Below are 7367 nucleotides of genomic sequence, written 5' to 3'. Positions count from 1 at the left end.
TCTCTCTCTCTCTCTCTCTCTCTCTCTCTCTCTCTCTCTCTCTCTCTCTCTCTCTCTTTTTCTTGAATAGGGTCTCAGGCAATCCAGGCTAGCTTTGAGCTCCCTGTGTGCTGAGAATGACTTTGAACTTCTGATCCACCAGTCTCCACTTCCCAGGTGCTGGGACTACAGACATGGACCACCACACCCAGTGTGGTGCTAGGGGCTAAACCCAGGGGCTCCTGATTGCCAGATGTGCAGACTACCAATGAAACTACATTCTCAGCTAGTTTTTCATGTTGTTGTTTTTTACAAAAAGTTTAAAATTTCTCAGTGTGGTAGAGCATGCCTTTAATCTCAGCATTTGGGAGGCAGAGGCAGGCAGATCTCTGAGTTTGAGGCCAGCCTGATCTACAGCGTGAGTTCCAGGACAGTCAGGCTACACAGAGAAACCTTGGCTCGAAAAGCAAGCAAGCAAACAAGAGTTTAAATTTGTGCGTAAATTTGCCTGCCTATGTGAGTGCGTGCTACATTTCCGGGTACAGTAAAGGCCAGAAGAGGGTGTCCGGTCCCCTGGAACTGGGGTTACAGGTGGTTCAGCCACCTGATACGGGTGCTTATAAGTGATTTCGTTTGAGGTCTCACTATTTAGCCCAAGATAGTCTTGAACTCACAGCAATCCTCCTGCTTCAGCCTTCTGAGAGCTGGGAATACAGGTGTGCACCATCATGCCTGGCCTAACTTTTATATGTATGCATGTATACACTGAGTTGTTTTCCCATTACCTATGCCAAGCTGACCAATCTGTAAACATCTGGGGATTCTCCTAGCTCTGCTATCTCTGTCTCCTATATCCTTTTTTTTTTTTTTAAGAATTATTTATTTACTTAATATTTATTTTATGTATATAAGTACACTGTTGCTGTCTTCAGACACACCAGAAGAGGGCATCAGATCCCATTACAGATAGCTGTGACCCACCATGTGGTTGCTGGGAATTGAACTCAGGACCTCTGGAAGAGCAGTCAGTGCTCTTAACCACTGAGCCATCTCTCCAGCCCTTCCCATATCCTTGTAGGAGCATCTGGATTAAAAGCAAGTGAAGATGCTTGCTTTTATGTAGGTTCCTGAGGTTTGAACTCAGGTCCTCGTACTTGCATGGCAAGCATGTTTACTCACTGAGCCATCCCTCTTTAACTTTTCACTGGGGAGATTTCACTATGTGTTTGTTGATGGCTACAGGAGGATGGTAGTCACGAATTGACTTGGTTTCTAATGATTTTAATCATCCTGGGGCTGAGAGTCAGGGTGTTGGGGTTCAGTAACGGAACCAGAAGTTTTATGAAGTAGGAGTCCAGAGTTAGATCTCTGATTGAAAGCACATCCTATTAAACACTCAGGGAGGGGCTGGAGAGATGGTTCAACGGTTAAGAGCACTGGGTGCTCTTATAGAGGACTGTGGTTCAAGTCCTAGAACCCATATGGTGCCTGACCACAGTCTGTAACTCTAGTCCCTAGGGGACTCAAGGCTCTCTTCTGGCCTTCAGTGGCACTAGGCAGGCATGTGATGCACAGATATACATATAGGCAAAACAGCCCATACATAGCAAATAAAAAATATTATTTTATTTTATTTTGCTTTCGAGACAGGGTTTATCTGTCTAGCCCTGAATATCCTGGAACTCACTCTGTAGACCAGGCTGGCCTCAAACTCAGAGATCCACCTGCCTCTGTCACCCAAGTGCTGAGATTAAAGTCTTGTGGTAGTACCTCCCGGCCTAATAAGTCTTAAACAAAACAGAAAGAACATTCATGGAGGAGCTGGGAGATAGGGATTGCAGGGTGGGGCAGGCAGGAACCTCTTAGGTCAATCCTTAGCTTTAAGCTTTTGTCACACTGACCTTAGGTAAGTCACCAAACCAACCTGAGAGCTTTTATGTAGGATGGGGCAGAGTTTCTAGTATGAGTTTGTGTGTGAAGATGTGTGCAATGCTGTATGAGACTAGGGATGGTGGGGGTGAGCTCATAGGTTTGTGGGGATGGGTTGGGATCTTGGGTTTTTCATGGTTTAGGTACAAGAAGGTGTTAAGAAATGCAGAGAGTGATTTTTTTTTGCCCAGGACTTAGGCCTCCTGCTGAAGACTGTTGGGAGCCTTTAATAATATTACTATTATTATCATAGCAACTGATATTTACTGGCTGCTTGAGTATACCAGACATGGCTCTACGAATTAGATGCATAATTTAATTTACTTGTTATAACTCCTTGAGAATAGATTCTATTACCTCCGATTTGCAACCAGAGGTGACTTTAAAGCCCATCAAGGATGCACTCTTCTGCCTCTGAGACCCGTCTTTGGGAGCCCCGACCCTAAGCTGCTCTTGATGGGGTGTGCAGCAGAGTCACAATGGTCTCTCCACCTGTTTCCACTCGCTTAGCCAAACCCCAGTTTGAATCAGCCAGCGGTCCTTGCTTTAGATTCTGGCCTGTGTATGTGTCATTTTTCTGTGTGATGGAATAGTGACAGGGTGGGGGAGGGGCGACCTAGCCATAACTGACGGGGAGGAAAGGTAGCATCTCTGCTTGCTTCATTTATTGGTTTTATCTTAGGGCTTGCTACATAGTAATTGCTCAGCAAATATTTGTGGAATAAATGCATGAATGTGTACACGGAGAGTGGGTACTCCTAATGACCTGAGGCTCTGGAGGTTGAAGATGAGCCTATAGGGATGATGACCAGCTCTGGAGCAGAGTTTAGGGGCCCCTTGCTTTTATGACCCCTTACCCACCAGGCCTCAGTTCTCTTGGGTCAGTCAGGGTGTGTCTGTCACAAGAGCATAGGAGAAAAATAAGAAAGAGCACTTCCTCTGCTCAGTGGTTCAAGAAAACCCTGCCTCATTGAGAGGCACAGGGAAGCTAAGTGAGGTTCACAAATAGATGTGGAGTGGGATGTGTGTGTGTGTGTGTGCGTGTGTGTGTGTGTGTGTGTGAAGTTAATATGGGTTGCAAGAGTTAAGGGATGAGGTCAGAGTTTCTAACACGAGGCAGGCCAGACTGATGACCGCCAGGGCCCTGAACCAATCTCTAGGGACTGAGGATCTGGCTGGTGAGAGGAAGAGAGAAAGAAAGGAATCACTGGGGGAGGCTAGAAAGAGGGCGGGGGTGTGTGGGGGGGGAGAAGAATTCCTGAACATTAGACTTTCCTGAGCCTGGGCAGGGAGTGTGAGGGGAGGCAGAGGGTGACAGCATGCTGGGGAGATTCAAGAAGGAGGCGTGGAGCCATCTTGTTATTCTGGGGCTAGAAGCTGTCAGAAAAATCTGGCTGGGGCCGTGATAACACTAGGGAGAAGGTGGTCTTCGGAGAGGGCTGTGGGATTGGGCCCCTGGGTAAGTGGGTAGTCCTGGCCAAGGCTTTTGACTGTCCCCTTCTTTAGGGGCCATGGCTCAGAAGCCAGCCTTTCTGGGTAGCTCCCAGTAGGTTAGCTTTTCACTTCAGGTGGCTCTTGGTTCATTAAAGGTTCACAACACTTCCACCCCTGATCCCCTGGCCCTGGAAACAAGGAAGTAAGTAAAAGGAATGGCTCTCATGTTTTGGGCTTAAGCTACTACCGGGAGCTCCAGCTAACCTATCAGAGGTCAGTGGTCATTAGTCACATGCTCCAGAAATACACTGATGATCTGAAGGAGGGGCATCTATCAAAGAGCCATGGCCAAAATTGCTCACCAGCGATGGACTTTAACTAGTTGACCGTCTTTAACCAGGTTGGGAGAGCCTGGCTGTTAGCAGGCTGCAACCTAGACCTTGCTCTGCAAGTGTGGCATCAGCCATTCTGGCCCCCTCATCCTCCGCCCTGCACGCCCCTAGATCCTCACTCCTGTGCTCCCCCCCTTCCCTTTCTTCTCTCTCTCTCCCTCCCCCATTCTTCGAGGCATCACCATGGCATCAGAGCCGAGCAGAAACTCAGCTCAATTCACCCACCTCTTCTCTGCCTGCCTGCTTGGGAGCCCAAGATCCTGCCTCACAAAGCTTGCTACACCCTTCCCTTTCCCACCATATCCTATCCTCCTGTTCACGGAGGAGGCAACACAGTATTACGCTGAGGATGAGGAGAATGGGGTTCGATTACCGATGGGGCTGCTATGTTTCCCTAATGGGGCCATGGGTACGTTCATTTTGCCTTTTTAGCCTTGCTTTCTCTGACTGTACATTGGGACAGCTCTGCCTAGACCTTTCTGGACACTTAGAACTTCCTATTGCTCTTCAAGATCCACCAAAGCCAAAGCTTCCAGTCCAGCATGGAGGTTAGAATGATACTTTGTAGCCCTGTCCCACCATCTCTTCCTCTTACATATCTCAACAGCTATCATGGTATGCCTTGTAGCTGAGATCAGAGGGTAGAAAGCTTTCCTTGGGCAGCTAATGGAGTAGCTGGTTACTCTGAGACAGGAGACTGGCTACTGGAGACTGCTAGCCAGTGAGGCAGGGGTCACTGGGCCAATGGGATGAGCTGCAGACAGATGTGCACTGTAAGAAGAACTGAACCTCTCTCCACTGGCGCTAAGAACCTCTAAGGTGAACAGATTTCCATGAGCCAACTGCCCCTTCTCCAGACACCTGTCTTAGAGGTGGCAACTCCAAGAATCAGAAGCTCTGGATTTAACTCATCCTTACTGGAGTCAGGGAACACATGTGTGCATCAGTACCCTTGTATTGCCCGCAACCTGCCCTCTGCAAGCCAAAGATACAAAAACACAGAGAGGGCCCTCTGGGTCCCTTCGCGTGCCAGGACCACATTGTCTGGGTGGTGTGGCTATCCATGTGCTTATCTGTCTCCAAAGAGCACTGGGGCTTTTTGCCTGGTCTCCTGCTGGCTTCTGGCCCAACACCCACCTTGGCATCCAGCTTGTCCATCTGGCCAGCAGCCTCATTCAATCCATCTTGGGGGGCTGAAGGTGGATAGGGGAGGTAGGATTCATGGTTTCCTGAAGGAGGAGAGAAGGAGGCTCTGGGACTGGTGTCCCCAAAAGTATGTACATGGGGTCACTCTTCAACTAGGTGCTGGTAGCCAGGGCTGCCTCCTGCCCTTCCCCTTCTGCCTTTAGTGTGCTGGGGGATCTGCTAACCACACAGCCATCTAATCTCTTCTGAAGTCTAGGTTGAGTTTCCTAAGAAGGTCTTTACCTTTTCTGCCAACTAAAGCGCAGAAAAACATCAGATGAATCCACTGAGAAGCAGCAGACAGTGTGTTTATAGCAGCCAATGCCCACTGCTAGAGAGCCCTCTTGGCCTCTAGACCCCTCCCTGGCCACCTCCCCTTTCAAGAATCCACCCCCATTCCTGTCTCATCCTTGTCCCTGCCCTGTTTCAGAGGACCCTGATGCTTCTGCACCCAGCTCAACACAGCCCCTCCCAAACCTTCCCAAATGTACTCACCATGGGACCGGAGAGGGGTCTGTAGGGTCCTCAGCTTCAGTGCTTCTCCGGGGGCCTGCAGTGTCTCCTGGGACCCAAACACCTGGCTCCCGGGGGGAGCTGCGCCCTGTGCTGGCAGCCGGAGAGGCACAGCCAGTGATTGGCATGTCCCACCCCCTGGCACGCCAGCCTTGGGGGGGAGGGAGGAAGGGAAAGAGAGGGAGGGAGGAAAGGGAGGAAAGAAAGGGAGGGGGAGCAGGAGGGAAGCCTCAGGCAGCATCTGGGGTTGGACTAAGTCCTGGAGTGTGCCCCCCTCGTCCACAAGGGCACCCACTTTGAGCCTCGAGAGGAAGGAGGCAGGACATGAGGAAAGAGAGCCCAGGAAAGCTAAAAGTCCAAGAGGAGAGAGAAGGCGGATACAGGGAGACAAACACCCACACCCACTGCACACAGGCTGGCGGCACACACACACACACACACACACACACACACACACACCCTCTCACAAAGGCACACTCTGTTTCCCGGGCACCTTCCCCCACCCAACCGGAAAGCCCCCAACTCCTGTGCACCATGTCCCAACACACATGCCCCGACACACATGCCCCATTATTCACATGCCTGCTTCCTTCGCATACCCTCCCCCCATGAATATGCCCACGCGCCCACCCACCCACCCACCCAGCCACACACTCTGCTCTTCCTCCCTGCTGTGAGGGAGCTAGATTCCTTCTGTTTGAAAATGACACATTGGGCCTCACGTGAGAGGTTCCAACTTGGAACAGACCCAGAGGGCTGGCTCACCCACCCTGGGACTGAGTGACATGCCCACATGCTGGGCACTGCACTCTGGTGTATGGAAAGGTCTGGTGTGAGGGTATATGCGTGTCTGGTTTGTGGGGCACTAGAGAAACTCTGTCTGTTCCATATGCTGTTCAGGGTCCGGCATGTGTGGTATGACATGTGTGCTCATGCCATTATGCAGCCTACGTAAATCCAGGTGTGACCCTGCTAATCTGGAGCCAGAACGCATGTGGGAGCGTGTGTCTGTGCTCAGTGTATGTCTGAGTGTTGCCCAACTGTGGAATTGGCTAATTTTGACAAGCGAGGTAGCATCTACCTCCCTGACTGCTCCACCCCCAGCTTCCCCTTGGTAGACAGACAGTCAGGCAGACAGACAGCTCTCCTCCCAGCTTGTCAAGCTCTGTCTCCCCTGACTCCCACTCTAGGTTCACAGGTGTGTACCTGGGGAGTACGAGCCACTTCTCCTCTCAGCCTACGGTTTGACCCTCACCCCCCCTTCCCCCCCAGGCTGGTTTGGATTTCTGTGTAGAGTCTCCTTGGAGATAGAGACACCCCCTGGGGGCTTTGTCATAGGGACCTGGGTCCAGCAATGCCCCAATAGAGACTTCCTGGAGAGCTGACCACCGAGGAGAATTGGAAACACGAAAAGCTCCTGTGTGTTTTGCCCCATGGGCTGTGATGAAGCCCTGAGTGGGAGGTGGGAAGGACCGAAATCAAGATTGCCTTTATGTAGGAGAGAAACGAGAAAGCTGAAGGTAGGTTCCAGGTGAGCCACCGTTTGGACTCAGGTCCTGGGCTCTAAGCGCAGGGTTTTGGAGTCCGGGGCACACCCATTCTTCCTTCTCTCTTCATTTTCCTACCAATGTTGAGCCTGGAGCTCAGTTGCCAAAGGAACCAGAAAAGGAAGAAATTGATGACGACTCTGGGGCTTGGGCCAGCAGATACGGGACGCAGGTGGCAGGTACATGTGAGGGCATCAATACTCTTGAGGCTGCCAAGGGGTACCCAGTGTGCCTTCTCGCTGTGTTTGGTCATATACTACAGTTTGGGGCGGAGGGGGTGACGGGGCAGGGGATCTGAACAGCTCCTCCTCCCACCTTCGGTGGCCTTAGACCCTTAGGGTTAGGTCAGAAAACAAGCAGTCTCTGTGGCAGGCTGCCCCCTACTGGG

General features: G+C 51.1%; 1 protein-coding gene across 2 annotated transcripts in view; it reads right to left on the bottom strand.

The window, feature by feature from the left end:
• Chrm1 (cholinergic receptor muscarinic 1) overlaps positions 1–5908 on the bottom strand; it is a 16332-nt gene extending 10424 nt beyond the window's left edge. Inside the window, exons 1-2 of one of the 2 annotated variants that reach the window (XM_029472839.1) lie at positions 5415–5908; positions 4872–4963 (exon numbers count right to left, since the gene is read on the bottom strand). The gene's annotated coding sequence lies outside the window, so the exon portion shown is untranslated. The remainder of the gene's footprint in view (positions 1–4871; positions 4964–5414) is intronic. The other variant, XM_021151775.2, reaches the window with a different exon arrangement.
• Between the last annotated feature and the right edge of the window lie 1459 nt (positions 5909–7367).

This window comes from Mus caroli, chromosome 19 (genome assembly GCF_900094665.2).
Source record: "Mus caroli chromosome 19, CAROLI_EIJ_v1.1, whole genome shotgun sequence".
Classification (NCBI taxonomy): Eukaryota; Metazoa; Chordata; class Mammalia; order Rodentia; family Muridae; genus Mus; species Mus caroli.
This window is presented reverse-complemented; position numbering and strand designations above follow the sequence as displayed.